Source organism: Balaenoptera physalus (assembly GCF_965194825.1).
Source record: "Balaenoptera physalus genome assembly, contig: SUPER_3_unloc_7, whole genome shotgun sequence".
Taxonomy (NCBI): Eukaryota; Metazoa; Chordata; class Mammalia; order Artiodactyla; family Balaenopteridae; genus Balaenoptera; species Balaenoptera physalus.
In genome coordinates, this window is record NW_028126546.1 from 376,978 (window position 1) to 403,961 (window position 26,984).

The 26,984-nt window shown below is 37.2% G+C and overlaps 1 long non-coding RNA gene across 4 annotated transcripts in view; it reads left to right on the top strand.

Moving 5' to 3' along the window:
* Positions 1–26,984, top strand: part of LOC309659105 — a 442,553-nt gene that overhangs the window by 276,597 nt on the left and 138,972 nt on the right. For all 4 annotated transcript variants that reach the window (XR_014262598.1, XR_014262599.1, XR_014262600.1 and 1 more), the window contains exon 10: positions 5,732–5,886. This is a non-coding gene — a long non-coding RNA (uncharacterized lncRNA). The remainder of the gene's footprint in view (positions 1–5,731; positions 5,887–26,984) is intronic.

The following is a 26,984-nucleotide window of genomic DNA, read 5'->3' on the forward strand; positions in this document are numbered from 1 at the left end:
AGTGGACCAGATGGAAGAAATGTAATATTCAAAGGCAAATCTATATACGTTACTTCAGATATATCAAGTAAAGGTAAAAATGGATATTTGTTTCTGAAGAGAGATGAAACACCTTGCTAATTTTCATTAAGTACTTAGTCTTAATGAATTTCACTTAAATCATACGTAATTTTTAAATAGATCTTTATTGGAGTATAGTTGCTTCACAATGCTGTGTTAGTTTCTGCTGTACAACAAAGTGAATCAGCCATATGCATACACGTGTCCCCATATCCCTCTTGAGCCTCCCTCCCATCCTCCCTATCCCACCCCTCTAGGTCATCGCAAAGCACCGAGCTGATCTCCCTGTGCTGTGCTGCTTCTTCCCACTAGCAAACTGTTTTACATTTGGTAGTGTATGTATGTCAATGCTACTCTCAGTTCGCCCCAGCTTTCCCTTCCACCCCAATATCCTCAAGTCCATTCTCTATGTCTACATCTTTATTCCTGCCCTGCCACTAGGTTCATCAGTACCATTTTTTTTTTTTTAGATTGCATATATGGAATCTATTCCATATATGCGTTAGCATACGTATTTGTTTTTCTTTTTCTGACTTACTTCACTCTGTATGACAGACTCTAGGTCCATCCACCTCACTACAAATAACTCAGTTTCGTTTCTTTTTATGACTGAGTAATACGCCATTGTCTATAGGTGCCACATCTTCTTTATCCATCTAGGTTAGTTCTATGTCCTGGTTATTGTAAATAGTGCTGCAGTGAACACTGTGGTACATGTCTCTTTTTTGAATTATGCTTTTCTCAGGGTATATGCCCAGTAGTGGGATTGCTGGGTCATATGGTAGTTCTATTTTTAGTTTTTTAAGGAACCTCCACACTGTTCTCCATAGTTGTATCAACTTACATTCCCACCAACAGTGCAGGAGGGTTCCCTTTTCACCACACCCTTTCCAGCATTTATTGTTTCTAGATTTTTTGATAATGGCCATTCTGACCGGTGTGAGGTATCACCTCACTGTAGTTTTGACTTGCATTTCTCTAATAATTAGTGATGTTGAGCATCTTTTCGTGTGCCTCTTGGCCATCTGTATGTCTTCTGGGACCTAATTAAACTTAAAAGCTTTTGCACAGCAAAGGAAACCATAAATAAGATGAAAAGACAACCCTCAGAATGGGAGAAAATATTTGCCAATGAAACAATAGATAAAGGATCAATCTCCTAAATATACAAACAGCTCGTGCAGCTCAATATCAAAAAAAACAAACAATCCAATTAAAAAATGGGCGGAAGACGTAAATAGACATTTCACCAAAGACATAAGTAATTTTTTGATCGACTTGAATGCCGGCTTTATATTCAGAGTGGTCAAGTTCAAATAATTTTTGGGAGAACTGAGCACACATGCAACAAAATGTGAGGACATTAATCGAAATTTAAGGACTATAAACTTTCCAAATAACTCTAACATAAAATCAGTGAAAAAATTTAAGCAATATATAATACTGACATAACTGTTGCTTCAGTCTTCTTGTAAATTAAATAGAAATAACACCGATAAGTAAATTTTCTTATATGGGTTTAATAAAAAATGGTTCTTGAAAACTAAAAAAGAGAAAAATTAAGTACATAATTACATTGGAGTCAAAGTACATTTTATTGTTGTTGTTGTGATAACAGTTGCTAATTTTCAACAATACAGGAATTGTTGCCTAACTATAGTTTTCTTTGTTCCAAATAGATTTTTCAAAGTAAAAATATGACATAAATTTTGCCCATAAGATGATTAGACAAAACTGGCATTGGGATGGAAAGTCATGTGTTTCAAGACCCTTCACACCAAGAGATATTTAGGCATTATTACTTAGATTAATTGAGCTTTTATTAAAGCTAATTTTCTAGTATTCACACTTCAAAATACAGATGGAAATAAAATATATAGTTCTCAGTTTGGCAGGAGTGTACTATACAATTTATAATAAAGTTGATTTATATTAATTGCTAGAAAATTTATGGGCAACAGATTTATTTTAATGGAGTCATTTATGGTCCTAATTTGTTTTATTGATATTAGGATCCGGACATCTTGCTGTTTTAAAAAGATACTCAAGCACAGGGAGATCAGCTCCGTGCTTTGTGACCACCTAGAGGGGTGGGATAGGGACGGGGGAAGGGAGAGGCAAGAGGGAGGGCATCTGGGGCTATATGTATATGTATAGCTGATTCACTTTGATATACAGCAGAAACTAACACAACACTGTAAAGGAATTATACTCCAATAAAGATGTTAAAAAAAAAAAGTTAACAAACAGCAAATTAAAAATGGATGATTTTTTTAATCCATTTACAATTAATTAAATAGTACATTTTGTTTTCTTTTCTTTTTTCTCCTTATGATTGTTGTTTTTCATTGTCGCCCCTATGTCCTTATGCTAATAAATAAAGTTGGTTTCTGCTAAATACAGTATTGAAAATCAAGAAGGAAATACACTATTCTCTTATTCTCCTTTAATTTGAAAATATGTGTATTGGCACCACTATACTGCTTTCAGTTAACGTTAATTTGTGTGTACTTTACATTTTTTTATCAGTCTTGCTAAGGGTTTCTCTTAGTTTCCTGTTGCTGCTGTACCAAATTAACACAATCTTAGTGACTTAAAACACCACAAATTGATTATTTTACAGTTCTGGAGATCACAGTTCAAAATAGGTCTAGCTAAGCTACAGTTAAAATGTTTACAGGACCCCATTCCTTCTGCACATTCTGGGAATCCAGTTTCTTGCCTTTCTCAGCTTCTAGAGGCTCTCCCCAATCCTCAGCTACTGGCCCCCTTCCATACTTACAGCCTGAAATGAAATCATTCTCACTTTGCTTCCACTGTCACATCTCCTTTTCTGACTCCGACACTTCTGCTTCCCTCGTCTACTCTTTTTCAAAATAAGGACCTTTGTGATTACACTGGCTCACCAGGGTAATTCAGGAAACGCTATGGAGATCCTGACTTAACTGCATCTGCAATGTCTCTTTGCCATGTAAGGGAACATATTCCCAGGTTCTGGGAAATAACACTTATACAACTTGGGAGGGGGTATTATTCTACTACTACAGAGTTTATCAATTTTATTAAACTTTCAAAGATTAACGCTTATGGCTTTGTTATTTTTCTCTATTTTATATCTTTGATCTTTGTTCTCATCATTCTACTTTTTATCCTTCTTCTTCCTCTGGGTTTTAAATTTCCCCTTTTCCTTTTTAGAATCTTGAGATGGAGGCTTAGCTGATTGATTTTTTAAACTTTCATATTTAAATGATAAAGTATAGCCAAAGACTGTTTTGCCTCAATCATACAAGTTTTGATAAGGTACATTTCTATTTCCATACTGTCAATAATATATTTTAAATTCCCATTGCATTTTTTTAAACAAGTGTTCATTTAGACACGTACTGCTAATTCTCAAACACATAAGATTATCTCATTATTCTTCGCGAAAGCATTTATTCATTTATGTATGTTCACAGAACATATGATCCTTTGTGACTTATTGAGACTTGTTTTATAGCCCCAAAGACTATGTATTTTAGCTGCCAGATGTAGTATTCTATAAATTTCTGTTAGGTAAGTTAGATAACAATATAGTTTAAAACTTTTATATCTAGAAGAGATACAGCAGAGGAGAAGGGGTTGAGAGGTGGGCAAAATGGGTAAAAGGGATCGACTCTGTGGTGATGGATGATAACTATTTGAAATAGCTGTGGTTCATTGTATATTGTATACATTGTATATTTTTCTGTAACTCCTGTTAATTCTGTCAGTGTTTTAAATGTATGTTGCTTTGTGTTATTACTGGTTATTTTCTAAATTCAGCTTTTTAATCTTTACCTTTTCAAAGTGACTTAAATTATGCCAATTAGCCATTATTGTAAGTAAAATACCATGTATTGTTGTTTTGTCCTTTGTACTTTAGTTGTCACTCATTCTCCTTCTATTATGTGTTATGTATCCACAGTGTAGTTTTTTCTTTAAAGAGTTAGTAACTATTTAATATATTTTATAAATATTATTTTATAGTTAAATTCACAATTTCCCTTTCCGGTGCTCTTCGTTTCTTCCTGCAGATACGTACATCAGTAAATTTGTGCTCATTTTTGTTTGTTTGTTTTGGTTTGGTTTGGTTTTCTTTGTCTTATCTGAAGAGCTATCAACAGTATTCCTTGCAGTCTGGTTCAGCTAGCAACAAATTCTGCCTGTTCTTGTTTATTTGAAAATTTCATTATTTAACCTTAATTTTGGGACAAAATTATTAGTAGAGATAAAGTTTGGGGGTTACACATTTTTCCTATAATTTCATTAAATATATGATTTTATTATCTCTGGCTTCACTTGTTTCTGATGATGTTAGCTCTCATTCTTCTTATTGTTGTGCCAGAATATAATGTATCTTTTTATTTTCTGGTTAAATATTATTTTCATTTATGATGTTTGACTATGATGTGACTTTCTTTGAATGTATTCTATTTGTGTCTTGCAGAATTTTTTAAAAATAAGTTTTTGTTTTTAGAAAACATTTTAGATTTATAGAAAAATTGAAAGGGTAATACAGACAGTTCCCATATACCCAGCCCCGAGTTACATTCTGCACCCATCCTGGATTCCCCTGACCTCTTAAATGATTTTTTAAAATTTGTTTATATTAATATTTACTATTTGAGCTGTAAAGCTCTATGGAATTTTACAAATGCTTAGTGTCATGTATCTGCAATGAAAGTATACAGCATTGTTTTGAAACTCTGAACATATTCCCTGTGTTTCATCATCATTTCTAGCCCTTCTTTAATCTACTGGCCATTACTGATTTACCATGCCTATAGGTTCTGTCATTTCCAGATGTCATATAAGTGGAATAATTCAGTATGTAGACTTTTGCTACTGGCTTCTTTCATTTTACCCTATACATTTAATATTCATCCATATCCTTTCATGGCATTTTAGTTCATTTATTTTTCTTCATTGAAGAATATTGCACTGTTTGAATGTACCACACTTTGTTTATCCATTCATCTATTTCTCTCTTGATTGTCTTTGTCCCTTGTGAAATACCAGTTGACTGCATTTCTGTGCCTCTCCTTCTGGGCTGTTTCTATGGTTTAATTGATCTATGTGTCTATTCTTGAGCCAATATCATGCTCTCTTGATTACTGTAGCTTTATAGTAATTCTTGAAATCAGGAATTGTTAGCACTACAGCTATGCTGTTAATCTTCTATTATTGTTTTGGCTGTTTTAGGTCTTTCTCCTTTCCACATTAACTTGATATTAGTGTGTCAATATCAAGAAAAGAGCTCACTGGAATTTTGATTGGAATTGCATGGAATATATAGATACAGTTAAGAAGAATAAACATCTTAATAATATTGATTTTTCCAGTCAGTATACACAGAATAACTCTTGATTTATTTAATCTTTGGTTTCTTTTATCAGCATTTTATAGTTTTGCACATATAGTTCCTATACATATTTTGTTAGATTTATATTTAAGTACTTCATTTTTATGGTACAATATACATGGTATGTTTTTTTTTTGTTTTTAATATTAACTAGAAATTTATTTTATTTATTTTTGGCTGTGGTGGGTTTTTGTTTCTGTGCGAGGGCTTTCTCTAGTTGCGGCAAGCGGGGGCCACTCTTCATCGCGGTGCGCGGGCCTCTCACTGTCGCGGCCTCTCTTGTTGCAGGGCACAGGCTCCAGACGCGCAGGCTCAGTAGTTGTGGCTCACGGGCCCAGTTGCTCCGCGGCACGTGGGATCTTCCCAGACCAGGGCTCGAACCCGTGTCCCCTGCATTGGCAGGCAGATTCTCAACCACTGCACCACCAGGGAAGCCCAACATGGTATGTTTTAATTTCAAATTTCATTGACGTATTAAATGTATGTGTGTTTATATTTATATGTACGGTATATATACAAACTACATATATATATATGTATAGCATATACACAAAAATATATACTAAACCATGAATCCTGTGACCTTGTTATGGTCCTTTATTATTTCCATAATTTTCCAAAATTATATTTTTCTGCAGAGACAGTCATGTCATCTGCAAGTATAGACAGCTTTATGTAATCCTTTCCAAGCCAAATAGTTTCTCTTTGTTTTTTTTTTTTCTTGTTTTAAAGTACTAGCTAAAAATCTCAGTAAAACGGAGAGTAGGAAGAGTAAAAGAGAATATCTTTCCTTTTTTCTGGATTTTAGTGAGAAAGTTTTCAACTTCTTAACATGATATATAAATATTTTTATGTCACGTAATGCTTGTGTCTGGTTTTGGTATTATGGTAATGCTGACCTCATAGAATGAGTTTCCTCAGCTTCTGTTTTCTGGAAGAGATTGTGGTAATTGGCACCCTTTCTTTTGATTTGGTAAAATTCACCGGTGACTATCTGAACTGAAGGTTTCTTTTTTGGAAGGTTTTTGATTATTGATACAATTTTTTTTTTAATAGATATGGGCCTGATCAGATTACCTGTCTCTCCTTGTGCAAGTTTTAAGCATTTGTGTCTGTGAAGAAATCATTCTGTTTCATCTAAATTATAGAGTTCTGCTTGTTGTTCTTTACTGCCTTTTTAACATTCATGAAACAGGTCAGGATGACGTCTCTTTAATTTCTGATACTGGTAATTATTTTTTCTTTTCTTTTCTTTTTCTGTTAACCTGGCTAGAGGTTTATCAGTTTTGCTGGTCTTTTCAAAGAAGTTTTTGGTTTCATTGATTTTCTCTAGTAAAGTTTTCAGTTTCAATAACTTATGCTCACATATGTATTATTTCTTTTTACTTTCTGTTTACACTAATATTAAATTGTTCTTCATTCTCTAGTTTCCTGAGGTGGAGCTCAGATTACTGATTATAGATCTTTCTTCTTTCTGAATATATGCACTTAATTTTCCTCTCAGCACTGCTTTCTCTGTATCTACAATTTTTTTAAAATTTTTAATTCTATATAATTGCTTTTTAAAATTCCTCTTGAGACTTTTCTCTGTGATCCACATGAGCTTGAGAAAAATGTATCTTTTATTGTTGTTGAGTGGAGTAGTCTATAAATGCCAATTATATTAGTTTGATTGCTATTACTGTCCAGGTCAAGTCTATCCTTACTGATTCTGTACCTACTTGATCTATCAGTTTTTGCTTCACATATATTGAAAGCTTGATGTCAGATTCCACAACTTTAGGAGTTTTATGTCTTTTTGGAGAATTGATACTTTTATTAATATGTAATGTCCCACCTTTTCCTTGGTATTTTTAATTAAAAAAAAAAATTTTTTAACATCTTTATTGGAGTATAATTGCTCTACAATGTTGTGTTAGTTTCTGCTGTATAACAAAGTGAATCAGCTATATGTATACATATATCCCCGTATCTCCTCCCTCTTGCATCTCCCTCCCACCCTCCCTATCCCACCCCTCTAGGTGGTCACAAAGCACCGAGCTGATCTCCCTGTGCTATGCGGCTGCTTCCCACCAGCTATCTATTTTACATTTGGTAGTGTATGTATGTCCATGACACTCTCTCACTTCGTCTCAGCTTACCCCCACTGGAATGGTTTTGACCCAGAAAGAATGTCACCAATAAACAGTCTCACTATGAAACAAGATAGAGAACAACCCCTCAGGGAGCTGACTGTAAGGCTGGAGGCAAGGCCCCTCCTACACTTTTCTTCACTCCCACATGGAACAAAAGACTCAGTTATGTGTTTATTCCAAATCTTGTAAAGCAGCACTGGCTGTAGGGGCTAACCCTGCCCTTTGTTTCCAGGTGTCCCAAGCTGATTCTTAAATCAGCTTTGTTGAAATTAATATGCCTACTCCAAAGTTTTTAGTTTAGTATTAACTTCATATGCCTTTCTTATTCCCTTTACATTTTTTGAATTATTGGAATTTATTTTTAGAATAGTTTTGAGCTTGCAGAAAAATTGAGCAGAATGTTCAGAGTTCCCATATACTCCCCCTCCCACTCCTTCCCTTGCCCTCATTATTAACATCTTGCCTTGGTGTGGTAAGCATGTTAAAATTGAACCTACATTGATACATTGTTATAAAATAAAGTCAGTTATTTTAAGGGCTCACATTCTTTGTGATCTACAGTTCTGTGGGTTTTGTCAAAGGCATGATGTTATGTACCCACCATTACCACCACATCATGTGGAATAGTTTTACTGCCCTAAAAATCCTGTCTGCTCTAGCTGTTCATCCTTCCCTCCTCCCCTCCCCAATCCCTGGCAGATTGTTCTTTTTTTCACTGTGAATGTGATAAATTCCAGATTTTCTCCAAATATATTATGGCAGATTATACTCCAACACGTGGAAGGGAAGTATTATCACAGTAGTGTTTTTTCAAATATAATCAGACTGGGTTTATGCCTCTCCTACAAAGATTGATCATAATAAAGTATATTGTCTCTAACACTTGTTCACCTGAGTTTGGATTATATAAGAACTACTGAAATAGGCCACCAATCTTCCAACTCTTGTGCTAGAAAGAGCCTCTGTTTTTTTTTTTTTTTTTTTTTTTGTCGAAACCATACTAGCCTCTAATGAATTCAGCCAATTAAAGGAACTAAAGGTTTCTTTTCTCATTGTTCCTATGATCTATATACTCTGTGTGCCTACAAGATGCCAGTATTAAGAGTTCATTCCTTGCATATTCTCTGTCCATCACCACTGCCCTATGCTATGAGGAAGTGCTTCTTCTCCACCCCTCACTTGGGTTACAGAAGGATTAGTCTGTATAACCACTTACTCTAGGCTAAGTGAGGTCTTTGAGTGCCTCATAAGGCCTCTTTAGCCATAGTTCTTGATGCTCTGGACTTATTGGCATGTTCATAGGAGTTTTTGTGGAAATGTAGTTACCTGGAAGTGCTGAGGTGTCTGTTCGCTTGTTTGAAACTTGAGTAACGTAAACACCTTGTTCTTCTGCTTAATCCCCAAGGATTGACATGGGGATGGTTCAATTTCTCCCTTTAGTATATTCAGTAGACTAACGCAGCAATGTGCTGTGTTCTCCTTCAATAGTCCTTGTTGCTCCCATTTACTACCCACATGGTAAGAAAGCTGTCCTACATGTTTATCTCAAACTTACATGGAGAAATTTGAGAAGAGTCAATTAGTAGAACCATCCATAATGCCAACTACTAGTAAGGGTCTATAGAGGCAAACATAGATACATATATCCATATCTGTCTGTCTGTCTATCTATCTATCTATCTATCTATATCTCCTCTGGAAATTTTTTTCCGTGATACATTAGTTGGTGGGAACGAATTTTTCATAGAATATGTAAAGGCCATTCTGTGTGTACATGTTTGTATATATTTCATAATTTTCCATGTATATGTAGATAGAAATCTACACACCAAAGTTCTACTTCATTTATGTAATTATTAAGGTTATTTTTATAATGAAATGTTAAGATTTCAAAGAATTTTTATCTCCTAATTTTCTCCCAAATATTAATTTAATTACATAGGGGAACATGTCATCTAAATTCCTAAATAGTTATATCAATATTGATGCTAATTTTCAACGCTTTTTTCATCAAGTGTATATATTAATAAGATGTGTGAAATTTTTTAATTCTAGTGATAGCTTTAGGTATAGATTTTTTTTTGATTTCTATGTGTGTGGTGTGTTTTATTATATATTAGTCTCTTAAATCAAATAGAAAACAAAAAGTGGAGCTACAAACCAAAGTTACAACAGTATTAGCTTTTCTCATCGCCCGTCTATCTACTTTTGCCAGAGGTCTTTATTTCTTCATAAGGCTTTGAGCTACTGTGCAGGGTCCTTGACTCCAACCTGAAGAACTCCCTGTGGCAGGCGGGTCTGGTGGTTAAGAACTCTCTCAACTCTTGATTAACTGGGAATGTCTTGATTTCTCCCTCATTTTCGAAGGAAAGTTTTGCTAGATATAGGATTCTTGGTTGACGGTTTCTTTCCTTCAACACTTGAAGTACATTGAGCCATGCCATCTGGCCTCCGAGGCTCCTGATGAGAAATCTGCTCATGACCTTCCTGGCAAATCTTCTCTCAGCTTCATAGAACTTTCATAATGTACCTTATCGTGTCTTATGCAGCAGAACATTTTGTATAGTATCGTGAAGTCAGTTAAGTTGCAACATTATTTTGAGACCAGAATTTAAGGAAAAGGAATTGAATATTTCAAGTGTAGAGATTATGAGGTCTTTAAAATTATTACAGATTTTCAAACGAGAAATAAAAAGGCCACTGAAGTATCCTACAGATTTTAATTTATAACAAAGTGAATACCAATGTCTAATAACACACGTAAAGAAAAATTTCTTTGGGATCCTTTTTCCTAAGTGTAAAGGGGCCTTGAACTCAAGAAGTGAGAAAACCCCTGTGGTTTACCCCCAGCTGTGATGCGTCCATTTCTTGCTCTGACCTCAGAGTGCACCACTGTGATGTACTTCACAGAGCCCTGTAAAAGGGGCAGCTGGGCCCAGGTTTTTGGTCCTTAGAGCCCAGGAAGCTGCTTTTGGTGACCTGACGGCCTTGGACCTACAGTTAGCTTGTTTTTTCCTTGTTGCTGCCATTTTGTTGATTTGTTTTTCTCTTTTCTCTACTCTTTTTTATTTTTCTCATTTTTCTTTCTTCTTTGCCTTCTTCTCATTTTTCTCTCTTTATCATTTCTTTTAGTTTTAAATTTTTTCTTCTCCATTTTTTGGTGTGTCTTTTCCATTTCTTCTGCTTTCTTTTCTTCCTTTGTTCTTTTTCTCATTTGTATCTTAATTTTAGTTAGTATTGCTAGATTAGTACAGTTAGCATAGTCAGTACTGTTGGTATAGTTAGCATAGCTGGTGTAGTTAATACTTGATTAGCATAGTTAGTGTAGTTAGTGCTAGTTAGCGCCGTTGGTACAGTTAGCGTAGTTAGCGTTGTTAGTAGAGACAGCACACTTAGCACTGTTAGTACAGTTAGCATTGTTAGTTAGCGTAGTTAGCGTTGCTAGGTAGTGCTGTCAGTCAGTGTAGTTAGCAGGTCACCACGATGCAGGGCCTCACAGCCAACTCTGCTGACAAGGAGGCTCATATTGATGGCTTTGAGATCCTCCGCACCATTGGTGAAGGCACCTTCGGTAAAGTGAAGTTGGCGCGGCACATTCTGACCGGGACACAGGTGGCTCTCAAGGTGGTTAAGAAAAGGCGTCAGAGCGTCGCAAGTGCCCAGGCACTTTTCCGGGAAGTGTGCGGTATGAAGCTCCTGAATCACCCCAATATTGTAAAACTGCTGGGGGCGATTAACACAGAGGAGGCATTTATTCTGGTGATGGAGTACCTCAGTGGGGGGGACATGTACCACTATTTGAAGATCCATGGCCGTATGACAGAGGCGGAGGCCCGAGGCCCGTTCCGGCAGCTGCTCTCCGCCCTGCAGCACTGCCACCAGAGGGGCATCGTGCATCGGGACCTGAAGCCACTGAACCTCCTCTTTGATTCGAACATGAATATCAAACTTGCAGACTTTGGCCTCAGCAACAAGTGTGATGACTCTGGACAAATGGACACAATCTGCGGCACACCCCCTTACTGTGCCCCGGAAATCTTCCTGGGGCAGAGCTACAGCGGCCCTGCGGTGGACGTGTGGAGCCTGGGAGTAGTGCTCTACGCCATGGTAACTGGGTCCCGGCCCTTTGTGGGAAAAGACTTCCAGGAGCTGCGGAAGCAAGTCCTACAAGGGAAATACCACATCCCACCTTATCTGTCTTTGGAGATAAGGGATCTATTACAAAAAATGATTGCCCTCAACCCCAGTGACAGAGGCACCTTACCTGACCTCATGAGGCATGCTTGGTTAAACATGGGCCAGAAGGAGCCACTCCAGCCACCCTGTGAAGAGGACCTGAAGGTGACAACGGTGACGACTCCGGGCTTGACTTGCGACCAGATCCAGGATGCTGGAACAGGCAGTGTGAGCGCCGAGAAACCCCAGGTAGGGGCCTCCATCGTAACTGTGAGGCCCTTCTGTCGCGGGGACCTCAGCGGCAGTGAACTCGAGCCTTCTCCAAGCCCTGTGGTGTCCCCCCTGAAAAGCAGGTGGCTCTACCAGGGAGAAAACGTGCAGCTGCAGGAAGACCAGCAGGCGGGGCAGAAGACCGGTGAGTCTGCCTGTCCCCCACCCAGCCTGCAGTCGAGGACTGCCACCCCCAGCCCAGCCCCCCAGTGTGGCACTGGGACATCCCCCTCCACCAGCAGCAGGATTGGAGCCCCAGAGGGAACCAGCTGCCCCCCGGGTGTGTCCAACACTGGAGGGTCCTCCCACACTGGGCAGCCTGAGAGTGTGTCCTCATCCACTCCCTCTGGCCAGAGCCAGAAAAAGCAAGGGGTGGCTAGGAGAATCTGGAACTTTGTTTTGAAACATCTTTGTTGCAAGCTGCCCAGCATGAGGCGTCATAATAAAGTGAGCCCATGTGAACCCCATGCATGACCGAGGCAGGAAGGTCAGGCCGCCACGCTCCCTGGGGCCCGGTGCAGGGGAAGATGAAGGTGTTCTCTGCGCGGCCTTCAGAAGCATCGTATCCAAGACCCTGGCCAGCTCAGAGGATGGTCCGGAGCAGCCCGGGCGACCGAAGGCGAGGCCACCGTGGCTGCAGGTCTGCCCCTCAACCCCCACCTGGGTGAAACTTCAGAGACTGGACTGTCATTCCTGGGTCACGTCTCCCCTCCCCCACTCTTCTGTCTTCCGTGTTGGTGGGGGAGGGGGATAGTTCTTGTTCCAAGGACTCCTTGGTTCTTCCAATTCTAGTTAATAAACTTGATGCTCGGGCTTCCCTGGTGGCGCAGTGGTTGAGAATCTGCCCGCCAATGCAGGGGACACGGGTTCGAGCCCTGGTCTGGGAAGATCCCATGTGCCGCGGAGCAGCTGGGCCCGTGAGCCACAATTACTGAGCCTGTGCATCTGGAGCCTGTGCTCCGCAACAAGAGAGGCCGCGACAGTGAGAGGCCCGCGCACCGCGATGAAGAGTGGCCCCCGCTTGCCACAACTAGAGAAAGCCCTAGCACAGAAACTAAGACCCAACACAGGCATAAATAAATAAATACTTTAAAAAAAAAAAACAAAAAAAACTTGATGCTCCAGAAAGATGTATCACACCCTGCTTTGCATCTGCTGTGATGTATAGTGCTCAGGGAGACACCTAGAAAGACAGAAGCTGAGAGATTGGAGTGTGGATGCAAAAATAGAGTTACTAGGAATGGGAGATGTACAATTTAAACTCAATTAGTGGGGCGCACACTTCCACTCCAGCACAACGCAGTGCTTTACATGTTTACATGGCCCCAAGGTATTATAGGACACATTCCCATTAGCTCTGTTGCTTCTGGGCCGTGCTCAGGAACTAGGTCAATACAGATGCTCCTGGGTGGGGATCCAGCGTCCACGTTGCTCAGTTCCATCCTTTTCCATAAGCCCGAGCTCACCCCCAGCCTCCTCCCCACAAACAGGTGGAGGTCGGCTCACGACTCTCACAATCCTCAGGTTCTTCCAACCTGCTTTCATCCTTGGGGAAAACCAGCCCGTCGTTGGCTTGTCTTTCCCAAAGTTATCATCCTCTTTATTTCTAACGTGGAACACCTACCTCTTTATTCAATTTCAGATTTTATAAAATACTGGAAAAGTCTTTGGCTTTAAGCTGCTTTTTTCTGCTTTCCTACAAGAAATGTCCATTGAGAAAGAAAACAGAAAATCATTACCTAATTGAAATTGTAGGAGCAAATATATGTAGAAAAAATATATATACCTTAATACTGTCCCATTTGTATAGGTATTTCTGATCAGTGCCATTTGTATAGCTTCACTATTAATTGTCAATTCCTTTGGGGTAACCTGGAGTCCCTACTGAAATGCAAACATTCTCTGAGAAAACAGCACTGCTATTACCACTTAACTATGCTTTAAGGTAAATTAATTTGTCAGCTTTGTTGGTCTGGCCACTGACAGTCACTAGACTGCAGCTCGTTAAGATTGGTTATAAAATGTGTTTTGCTGGAGGGCGGGGGAGAGGAAGTTTCTGAGCCCAGTTGATATTCTCAGACGAATTCACAGTGTGGTCTTGGGGGCTGTTCCTGTCTCTGGAATAGAAGCGGCCAGAGAGTGAAGAATTACAAGAACATTTACTTCCTTCATTTCCTCTTTAGTTCTAAATACATCTCAATTTCCAAAAATAAAAGGCTATGTAATATATTTCCAGTTTTTCTTTATTAATAGGATCAGTAAATAATTAATAAAAGCAAATTAAAAGTGAACTTGTCACAAAGGGAACAATCCTTTGTCTGACATTAGTGAACAGCCTGGTTTTTAATATAAAATATTTTATAAAGGCAAATTATGCTGAGTTGCACTCAGGGTAATTAACTTTTCAGATGCAGTAGCTTTAAACTATTTATGTTGCTTGAAAATAATCACTTGTAAGCAATTTGTTTCAATTTTATAAACTAGGGCCAGTTATTATAGGTATTACAGAAGCAGTAATTGCTATTCAGCAGGGTGACGCTTTGCTCTGTCCTCTCAGCGACTCCTGGTTGGAGATACGGGGGCCCAGGACGACGGTAGGGAATTTGTAGCTGCTTTGCTTTTAACATCATTGTGTGAAGGCTGCAAGAGACTAGCTTATAAACTATGAGAGTCAGGCAAAGAGTTTGAACCTACACTATAAAATCCTGTAGTTCTACCCTCTTTACAATATCTGGCAAATCATTCATTTCACTAGGTTTATAGAGAGCCATTTAGTAAAATGAAATGGGTATCCTATGGGTAAAGATTTAATGTCTAGTGCAATCTAGGGCATTATAGTGCTACCTTCCAGCTCTTCTCTCCCAGTGTCTTATACTGGAGGTAGTGATGTGCACATATCTATTCATAGTTCCTCATTCCAATGAACTGTAAGGTCTTGAAATTGAAGGCATGACTTAGCAAAACTTTTTTCAAGGAGCAGGCACACAGCATATGAGTGCTGATTACATTTCATAGTTAAATTCGTTTTTTTTCCTAATATAAACATTGAATTTCTCCTTAGCTGTCATACTAAGAAGACCTTGCAACTCACAAGATTTGACAAATAACTCACCTCTTTGATTACATGTTTATTTGCATATTACTTTTTACCTGATATGAGAAAGAACACAGCTAAATACAGTTGTACTGGGAGTTTTGTACACATGTGGAGGGATGAAAGAGAAAGGGTGTCGCTAACAATGGATTCTGACAGCAAGAGGGAGGCAGGAGGTCCTTAAGGACAATCCCTATTATTAGTTAGTGGTGGAGCTGAGGGGGGTCTGTATTCCAGTGATGTTTGTTTTTGTTCTGTTTTTATCCTCATAATTGTGTATCTGAGCAGCAACCCCCTGATTGGTTTTGTATTGGTTATTAATTATTTACTAATTACTAATTATTAATACAACCCCTGTATATATTTTGTAAAATTTATCTATATTTTATAAAACATATTTTATGTTATTTATAAGATAAAACTTTTTGTAATCTTGTAAAAAACATTAGCAAGGGTTAAAATGATCATCCAATTTTTTTTCTCTATAGTAAATATAACAGGGACTTTTGGAAGAAAGAACCATTTTAATGTGTGTAATCTTCCTAAACTGTATATGTGGGAATCCATATGAAAATGCCAGGCTGGCCAAACTTACTAGATACATAAATACATACTCGTTAAAATGTTGAATGATGGTTCAAAATCATGGCTCAGTTTGGAACCATGACTAGAAAGAGCTAGGAGAATGGCAGTTAGATAAATACTTAGTATTTCTAAAGGGATGTGGGACACAGTACCTCTTAAACATGGCATGCCCAAGAGTCACATGAAAAGGAATTGTAGTAAAGGGGTTTTGACTTTTCAGTTCTCATTCAAGATTATAAACCAACTCTGGAATCATATGTGAACCATACCTAATCCTTGCTTGTTGCTCAACCTATTGTGTCTCACTCTGAGAAGCAGATTTCAGAGGGACAAAGGGAAAGAAGTTTGCAACACTAGGCCTATGAATTAAGCCCTGCTTAGTTCTCCTCTTTGATTTTACTGTGTACTGATATAGTATACGTCAAAGCATTTTATATAATCTGCACACCAAATAATTCACACTGAAATGTAGTTATGGCACTAAAAATATCTTGCCAAAAGCCATTCTCCACAGAAGAGGAGTGAATGTGTGTTCCCAAACTTAACTTAAAGTGATAACCTTATAAAATCCTTTGAATATCGGATGTGACTGGTGTGTAAACTAGATAGTGTCCTATTCAAAGATGCTTCAGGGTGTTTCCTGAAATAGATGTACTTATTTGGATTGGCTGTATTTTCTGTCACTCCCTGTCTGAATTACAGGAAGCGCTTGATCGTTAGGTGACCTGATTTGACCCCAGTTCCTCTCCCACAACTTCTCTATATGGTAGCCAGAATTGTCATTAACAAACAGAAGTTCAGTCTTTCTAAATTAGCTCCCATTTCACTCTGAATATAAACCAAACTCTTCAAAATGACTTAAAAGCCCCACATGATTACCCCTCCCTTAGTTCTCAGACATCTCACATCACTGAGATGCAGCGGGAGCTCCGGTTCACCTTCTGCTTCTCCGGTGACACTAGCTTCATAGCTTTCTCCAAACATACCAGACAAGTTCCGCATTTAGGATTTTGCTCTGACTCTGAATGGGTCAATTTTCCCCAGATATCTTCATGGGTGAAGTCCCTCACTTCTTCAAATTTTTGGCTCAACTATCACCAAAAGGAGGTCTACCCATACCAGCCTAAGTAAAAGTATAATCCACCCCCAGGCCCCGCCTACAATTGAAAACCCTTTCCTTGTTCTTTCATTCCATAAGGCTCATTGCCTTTTAATGTAAAATATCATTTATGTGTCCATGTTTATCATTATCTGCTGCCCCATCGCTTCTAGAATATAAGCTCCACAAAGGCAGGCATCTTTGTTTGATTCACTAAAGTATCTTTGGAAAGTGAAATAAAACCTGGCTCATTGTGGGCCATCAATACATTTTTTTTTTTTAAGTTGAATTAAGTGAAAAGGAGACAGGAACAAATCATGTTTTGGCCTACATGTAAATGATAGCATTAAATTGTCAATTGTCCTTGGAAACAATTGGAGAAAAGTTAGAAAATCTTTTTTTTCCCCCCTTTAAAAATCAGCAAATTGTATAGAATTGAGAATTTACCTTGGAGCAATTTAGAATCCATGTGTTGTTTGAATTTTGACTAAGCAATGTCTTTAAGTTCACCAAATTAATCAAGCAAACAAACCTGAGTCTAAATGCAGACTTCCTTACGAAGTACATATTAAATGATCTTACAAGTATAGGAGGGAACTGCTCCCAGGAGTGGGGTTGACCGGTGTCAGAAGCTAATAAAGGTTTGAATATTAAAATAAATAGAATTAAATTAAATTCAGCATTAATGATCATGAACAATGAAGTAAGTTTCCAATGCTATATATCAGAAAGACCTTCATAAGAAAAAATGTCATTTGATTAGTTTCAATAAGCTTTATTATGCTCAACAAATCAAGGGATGATCTACTTAATTTTTCATATTAAAAGTTTGTAATTTTCATCTAGTTTAATGTTCACAGGCTTTCAGAATTTTTGTTCACTTGATATTTTTTAATTAAATCCTTAGGTTGTGAAGTTTTTCCCTTAAAGTAAAATCTTCCTTGCATTTTACAAATAAAAGTTACCTGTTGCAATATTCAAATAACATATATTATGCCTCTGCTCCATCAGCATATTGACAGATTTGCTGCTGAGACATAATGGGTTGTTCTCTTGGTTAAGTCTTAAACTATACTGAGTATTACATATGAAAAACTGCAAGTAGTGATTTGATAGAATGTCCTCACCTTCTTTTTCCTGTCCTTTATGTTTCATTATGAGGAATTGAAATATAACCCTAAGCAAGACCCCGTTGCAAAATCATTCCTTTCCCTTTTGAGTAATGATTTTCTGGTAGTGAAAATGTGAAATAATGAAAAGGTTAGAATATGCTTTAATTCATTCTTGCAAAGGTTATGATTACATCATTATTTGGGTCAAAATCAAATCATTGCTTCCATTCTTCATATGTTAGACAGATTAGTGTCAGATAAGTACAGCATAGTATTTGTGTCAACACTTAAGGATAATATGTTATTGTAAACCTTTATTAATCTTAATGACTTTCAAATGTACCTCGTGCTTGAATATTTATTTCTTTAAATGTCAACTCACCTTTTAAGCTATTGCTCATGTAAAACAAAAAGCAATCTACCTAGACTCAGGAAATGTTTCTCATGTGGCTGTTTAAACATAGCAACCAGGATGTAAAGAGTTTGAAAATCAATTACATGCTTTCAGAATCTAATCAGCAACACTTGATTGGAAGTATCAACCCACAAGTACGGAAAAAGGAAATCGCTTCAATAAACGTCACTGATATTTCCTAGCATTTTGTACTTCGGTACCAACAGGAAACTAAGAAATGTTGCTAGGATGTTAGCGTCAAATGTTTCAGCCTTCATGACCATTCATTTTAAATATATTTAATTCATTCAAACAAGTAAGGATTAGCGTCATAGTAAACTGTCACCAGTCTATGAATAAGCAAGTACACCTATGTCTCTTACCCCCCTGGGACAATTACACCCTCTACATGGGTCTGTATTATTATCTCTGAAACTTTCCAGTTGCATTACTGTCACCCATGTGCTTGAAAATCCAGGTTTACTGTCAAACCATAATAATACAAAGAGATTTAATCTTTTGAACTGTAAAATATATTAAATCTAATAATAGGCATGAAGAAAAAAATCCACACCACATGTCAATTAAAACTTCCTAATTTGAACATATGTATGGTACATTTCTATTAAATTTTTGTTTGTTTTCTCAAAGGATTATTATGTTCTGTATACTTAAATCTAAAATGTTGCTATCTCACAGTCTTAATAAATAATACTCTATGGCTCCTTATTAACTTTAAATGATTTTTAAATTTTAAAACTGATTAAATGTTTAATTTTATTTTTATTACTATTTTTTATCCTGGAGGGACACTTGAGAAACTGGTCAAGTCTCAGAAAATCTCTATGTTAAAAAAAAAAAATCTCTATAGAACACTATACATAAGAATGATTAGTAATTGTAGATATCATAGCCTGCAAATAATTTTCAGTGATCTTTTAATTAGACAACATTTTCCTCTAGGTCTGTTTATTTTGGCCAATGCATAAATTCTAGTTTTATATTTAGTTTTCTCTTCTCTTCCCACAAAGAACACCGACTCTAATGAAAATTATTAATGTAGGAATAGGAAATTGCAGCTTCTTCCTCCCTTTTTTCGTTAAAAAAGCTCTGCTCGATACTGTTTCTTTATCTAACTAGGCCTAGATATAACAAATTACTACTATACGATATTCTAGTGAGGTATGTTTTCTGGCATATAACATGTAAAATAGTAGGGCTTTTTGGCTTGATGTAGTTCAGTGATTTAAGTTGAATAAAGAAAAGGTGGATATATTTTCTGGAAAAATAAATATATAAAAAGCAGATACTAGAGGGGAGTTAACACTTAGAAACAGAGAAAACCACAGGGTAAAAGGTGAGTTTCTCATTTGTTTTGCTTTTAGCCTGAGACTACTCCAGAGTTACATCTGACAGGGAGGCTAAAGCTTCAATAGAAATCAGCCTCATTCTTGTGGAGAACTAGAAGACAGAGTTCAGGGCAGTCATAGCTTCTGGAATCTGAAGGTGAAAATGGCAGAAAGTACAGAGTTAGGGAGGAGAAGCCCCAAACTCTGTGTATAAATTTTACCCAAATATCTGACTGACCCCTGAACCAGACAAGCATGGGACTGACTTCAAAAAAGCCAGCTACAGCTCAAAGAAGAGAACGTAAATTTAGCTGCCTCCCATTTCAAAGCAACCATTCAAAGCAAATGGATTTCAAAGCAACCATTTTAACTACTCATCACAATATTCTTCTTCTTCTCTCCAAGTCACATTTTGAGGCTGAGAAGATTCAGAGAAAGGAACCCTTCTTAATCATATACTTGTATTTAAAGGAAGGGGGAAAAAACTGCACAATTTTGTTGGTCAGATCTTCCAGTTGGCTTACAAGTCGTCTTTTTTTTTTTTTTTTTTCACACACACACAGTATATTTTATTTTTACAAGAGATAAATAGACTGACACCAAGCATTGTACATGGATGACCACAACAAAAGCAACAATGATTGCAATTACCCTACATGAAACACACTCATACTATGTCATAATATTGACGTTCAGTCCAGTAATCCTCCACTGTAACAGCTCCTTTACTTTGCAGTGAAAATGGATTTGTATATTCTTTGCCTCTGAGTCCTTGTGGGATTTTTTTTTTTTTTTTAATTCAGACAGAAAGTCACAAAAATTATACTCATCCTCATCAGTTCACTCAGTCCCATGTAATTAATTGTTTTTTTTCATCTTGATCTTTTGTTAGCACTTTTATGTGTTCATCAGTTTTTCATCAGAGTTCTGAAAATGCTTATTCATTCAGTTCAGCAGTACAGTCAGTGACCAGAAACCTGCACTTGTCAGAGTCTTTTCCATGAATTTCTTGAAGATGAAACCCTTTTATAGGAACATATTTGCAAAATCATCAGAGTACACCCAGAACTGTCTGTAAATGACAAAAGACTTAAAAATGACCACAGTAAAAGATTTGATGAAAGTTCATAATAATGCAGTTGACAAGAAAATTAGTTATTTCTGAGATATACATTTTAAAGTAATAACTAGGATTATGACTTATAACATTATACCAGAACATATAAGATTTTTAGAAGTTTCATGTAATGTCTGGAACATTTATATTAACATATTTCCATACATATTTCCATACAAATACAAATATAAGATTTTTAGAAATTTCATGTAATGTCTGGAACATTTATATTAACATATTTCCATACATATTTCCATACAAATACAAATATAAGATTTTTAGAAATTTCATGTAATGTCTGAAACATTTATATTAACATATTTCCATACAAATAACCCAATGAAAGTTTAGTATTAGTTGTATTGTTTGTTTTTTTATACTGCAGGTTCTTATTAGGCATCAATTTTATACACATCAGTGTATACATGTCAATCCCAATCGCCCAATTCAGCACACCACCATCCCCACCTCACCGCAGTTTTCCCCCCTTGGCGTCCATATGTCCATTCTCTACATCTGTGTCTCAACTTCTGCCCTGCAAACTGGCTCATCTGTACCACTTTTCTAGGTTCCACATACATGCATTAATATATGATATTTGTTTTTCTCTTTTTGACTTACTTCACTCTGTATGACAGTCTCTAGATCCATCCACGTCTCAACAAATGACTCAATTTTGTTCCTTTTTATGGCTGAGTAATATTCCATTGTATATATGTACCACAACTTCTTTATCCATTCGTCTGTTGATGGGCATTTAGGTTGCTTCCATGACCTGGCTATTGTAAATAGTGCTGCAATGAACATTCGGGTGCATGTGTCCTTTTGAATTACGGTTTTCTCTGGGTATATGCCCAGTAGTGGGATTGCTGGGTCATATGGTAATTCTATGTTTAGCTTTTTAAGGAACCTCCATATTGTTCTCCATAGGGCCTGTATCAATTTACATTCCCACCAACAGTGCAAGAGGGTTCCCTTTTCTCCACACCCTCTCCAGCATTTGTTGTTTGTAGATTTTCTGATGATGCCCATTCTAACAGGAGTGAGGTGATACCTCATTGTAGTTTTGATTTGCATTTCTCTAATAATTAGTGACGTTGAGCATCTTTTCATGTGCTTCGTGGCCGTCTGTATGTCTTCTTTGGAGAAATGTCTATTTAGGTCTTCTGCCCATTTTTGGATTGGGGTGTTTGTTTCTTTGATATTGAGCTGAATGAGCTGTTTATATATTTTGGAGATTAATCCTTTGTCCGTTGATGCATTTGCAAATATTTTCTCCCATTCTGAGGGTTGTCTTTTCGTCTTGTTTATGGTTTCCTTTGCTGTGCAAAAGCTTTGAAGTTTCATTAGGTCCCACTTGTTTATTTTTGTTTTTATTTCCATTACTCTAGGAGGCGGATCAAAAAAGATCTTGCTGTGATTTATGTCAAAGAGTGTTCTTCCTATGTTTTCCTCTAAGAGTTTTATAGTGTCCAGTCTTACATTTAGGTCTCGAATCCATTTTGAGTTTATTTTTGTGTATGGTGTTAGGGAGTATTCTAATTTCATTCTTTTACATGTGGCTGTCCAGTTTTCCCAGCACCGCTTATTGAAGAGACTGTCTTTTCTCCATTGTATATCTTTGCCTCCTTTGTCATAGATTAGTTGACCATAGGTGCGTGGGTTAATCTCTGGGCTTTCTATCTTGTTCCATTGATCTATGTTTCTGTTTTTGTGGCAGTACCATATTGTCTTGATTACTGTAGCTTTGTAGTATAGTCTGAAGTCAGGGAGTCTGATTCCTCCAGCTCCATTTTTTTGCCTCAAGACTGCTTTGGCTATTCGGGGTCTTTTGTGTCTCCATACAAATTTTAAGATGATTTGTTCTAGCTCCGTAAAAAATGCCATTGGTAATTTGATAGGGATTGCATTGAATCTGTAGATTGCTTTGGGTAGTATACTCATTTTCACAATGTTGATTCTTCCAATCCAAGAACATGGTATATCTCTCCATCTGTTGGTATCATCTTTAATTTCTTTCATCAGTGTCTTATAGTTTTCTGCATACAGGTCTTTTGTCTCCCTAGGTAGGTTTATTCCTAGGTATTTTATTCTTTTTGTTGCAATGGTAAATGGGAGTGTTTCCATAATTTCTCTTTCAGATTTGTCATCATTAGTGTATAGGAATGCAAGAGATTTCTGTGCATTAATTTTGTATCCTGCAACTTTACCATATTCATTAATTAGCTCTAGCAGTTTTCTGGTGGCAGTTTTAGGATTCTCTATGTATAGTATCATGTCATCCGCAAACAGTGACAGTTTTACTTCTTCTTTTCCAATTTGTATTCCTTTTATTTCTTTTTCTTCTCTGATTGCCGTGGCTAGGACTTCCAGAACTATGTTGAATAATAGTGGTGAGAGTGGACATCCTTGTCTCGTTCCTGATCTTAGAGGAAATGCTTTCAGTTTTTCACCATTGAGAATGATGTTTGCTGTGGGTTTGTCATATATGGCCTTTATTATGTTGAGGTAGGTTCCCTCTATGCCCACTTTCTGGAGAGTTTTTATCAGAAATGGGTGTTGAATTTTGTCAAAAGCTTTTTCTGCATCTATTGAGATGATCATATGGTTTTTATTCTTCAATTTGTTAATATGGTGTATCACATTGATTGATTTGCGTATATTGAAGAATCCTTGCATCCCTGGGATAAATCCCACTTGATCGTGGTGTATGATCCTTTTAATGTGTTGTTGGATTCTGGTTGCTAGTATTTTGTTGAGGATTTTTGCATCTATATTCATCAGTGATACTGGTCTGTAATTTTCTTTTTTTGTAGTGTCTTTGTCTGGTTTTGGTATCAGGGTGATGGTGGCCTCATAGAATGAGTTTGGGAGTGTTCCTTCCTCTGCAATTTTTTGGAAGAGTTTGAGAAGGATGGGTGTTAGCTCTTCTCTAAATGTTTGATAGAATTCACCTGTGAAGCCATCTGGTCCTGGACTTTTGTTTGTTGGAAGATTTTTAATCACAGTTTCAATTTCATTACTTGTGATTGGTCTGTTCATATTTTCTGTTTCTTCCTGATTCAGTCTTGGAAGGTTATACCTTTCTAAGAATTTGTCCATTTCTTCCAGGTTGTCCACTTTATTGGCATAAAGTTGCTTATAGTAGTCTCTTAGGATGCTTTGTATTTCTGCAGTGTCTGTTGTAACTTCTCCTTTTTCATTTCTGATTTGATTGATTTGAGTCCTCTCCCTCTTTTTCTTGATGAGTCTGGCTAATGGCTTATCAATTTTGTTTATCTTCTCAAAGAACCAACTTTTAGTTTTATTGATCTTTGCTATTGTTTTCTTTGTTTCTATTTCATTTATTTCTGCTCTGATCTTTATGATTTCTTTCCTTCTGCTAACTTTGGGTTTTGTTTGTTCTTCTTTCTCTAGTTTCTTTAGGTGTAAGGTTAGATTGTTTACTTGAGATTTTTCTTGTTTCTTTAGGTAGGCTTGTATAGCTATAAACTTCCCTCTTAGAACCGCTTTTGCTGCATCCCATAGGTTTTGGGTGGTCGTGTTTTCATTGTCATTTGTCTCTAGGTATTTTTTGATTTCCTCTTTGATTTCTTCAGTGATCTCTTGGTTATTTAGTAACGTATTGTTTAGCCTCCATGTGTTTGTCTTTTTTACGTTTTTTTCCCTGTAATTCATTTCTAATCTCATAGCGTTGTGGTCAGAAAAGATGCTTGGTATGATTTCAATTTTCTTAAATTTACTGAGGCTTGATTTGTGACCCAAGATGTGATCTATCCTGGAGAATGTTCCGTGCACACTTGAGAAGAACGTGTAATCTGCTGATTTTGGATGGAATGTCCTATATATATATATCAATTAAATCTATCTGGTCTATTGTGTCATTTAAAGCTTCTGTTTCCTTATTTATTTTCATTTTGGATGATCTGTCCATTGGTGTAAGTGAAGTGTTAAAGTCCCCCACTATTATTGTGTCACTGTCGATTTCCTCTTTTATAGCTGTTAGCAGTTGCCTTATGTATTGAGGTGCTCCTATGTTGGGTGCATATATGTTTATAATTGTTATATCTTCTTCTTGGATTGATCCCTGGATCATTATGTAGTGTCCTTCCTTGTCTCTTGTAACATTCTTTATTTTAAAGTCTATTTTATCTGATATGAGTATAGCTACCCCAGCTTTCTTTTGATTTCCATTTGCATGGAATATCTTTTTCCATCCCCTCACTTTCAGTCTGTATGTGTCCCTAGGTCTAAAGTGGGTCTCTTGTAGACAGCATATATATGGGTCTTGTTTTTGTATCCATTCAGCCAGTCTATGTCTTTTGGTTGGGGTGTTTAATCCATTCACGTTTAAGGTAATTATCGATATGTATGTTCCTATGACCATTTTCTTAATTGTTTTGGGTTTGTTTTTGTAGGTCCTTTTCTTCTCTTGTGTTTCCCACTCAGAGAAGTTCCTTTAGCATTTGTTGTAGAGCTGGTTTGGTGGTGCTGAATTCTCTCAGCTTTTGTTTGTCTGTAAAGCTTTTGATTTCTCCATCAAATCTAAATGAGATCCTTGCCGGGTAGAGTAATCTTGGTTGTAGGTTCTTCCCTTTCATCACTTTAAGTATATCATGCCACTCCCTTCTGGCTTGCAGAGTTTCTGCTGAGAAATCAGCTGTTAACCTTATGGGAGTTCCCTTGTATGTTATTTGTCGTTTTTCCCTTGCTGCTTTCAATAATTTTTCTTTGTCTTTAATTTTTGCCACTTTGATTCCTATGTGTCTCGGCGTGTTTCTCCTTGGGTTTATTCTGTATGGGACTCTCTGCGCTTCCTGGACTTGGGTGGCTATTTCCTTTCCCATGTTAGGGAAGTTTTCGACTATAATCTCTTCAAATATTTTCTCTGGTCCTTTCTCTCTCTCTTCTCCTTCTGGGACCCCTATAATGCGAATGTTGTTGCGTTTAATGTTGTCCCAGAGATCTCTTAGGCTGTCTTCATTTCTTTTCATTCTTTTTTCTTTAGTCTGTTCCGCAGCAGTGAATTCCACCATTCTGTCTTCCAGGTCACTTATCCGTTCTTCTGCCTCAGTTATTCTGCTATGGATTCCTTCTAGTGTAGTTTTCATTTCAGTTATTGTATTGGTCATCTCTGTTTGTTTGTTCTTTAATTCTTCTAGGTCTTTGTTAATCATTTCTTGCATCTTCTCAATCTTTGCCTCCATTCTTATTCCGAGGTCCTGGATCATCTTCACTATCATTATTCTGAATTCTTTCTCTGGAAGGTTGCCTATCTCTACTTCATTTAGTTGTTTTTCTGGGGTTTTTTCTTGTTCCTTCATCTGGTACATAGCCCTCTGCCTTTTCATCTTCTCTCTCTTTCTGTAACTGTGGTTTTTGGTCCACAGGCTGCAGGATTGTAGTTTTTCTTGCTTCTGTTGCCTGCCCTCTGGTGGTTGAGGCTATCTAAGAGGCTTGATGGGAGGCTCTGGTGGTGGGATAAGTCTTAAGACTTATTGATATTCACTCTATCTCTGATTCCCAAACAACAATAGGAGGATTTCAAGATTTCATTTTGCAGCATGATTTTTGTATTTAGTTTCTGTAAACTCCAAAAATCTTATGCTTGAAGAAAAAATATTTTTTCTCCAGGGTCTGGTGGAGACTTGTGCAACTGGATAATGTCATGACAAATGACTGTTAAGTGGACTAGTTTCTGCAACCCTTTTTCATCTTCAAAGCACTCAGCAAAATCTGCTTTATTTTAGTGTTATTAAAGGACTTCAGAAAACATTTCAGAAGAGCTGAAAATAACACCTGTCAAGCTGAATTGGGGGATGGGGATATCTGGATAGATTCTCTAGACAGATGATCCTGTAGAAGTTGTCTGTGCTGGAGCCCTGGAATCCTCAGAGTTCACAGAGGTGACTCACCAGTCCTTCCTAGTGAAAGCTAACAGTTTATGCCTGACAGAGACCACTGTAGTAGCCTCTCTCACAAGGGCAACAGGTGACCACCTTTCCTCGAGAGATTCATTTCTTCTCCCGTGGGTCACAGGCTGGGAATTAACATTAAATTGCAACCTAATCCAACTGGAATGTGTTGATAAGAAAGAGCATACACACTTATAGAGGAGATATAAGAATTAGCTTATATTAGCAGGAGTTGAAGGAATGACCCAGGGATTGCACTTTGGGGGTACTTGCTGAGTAGGCCAGAATATAAGAC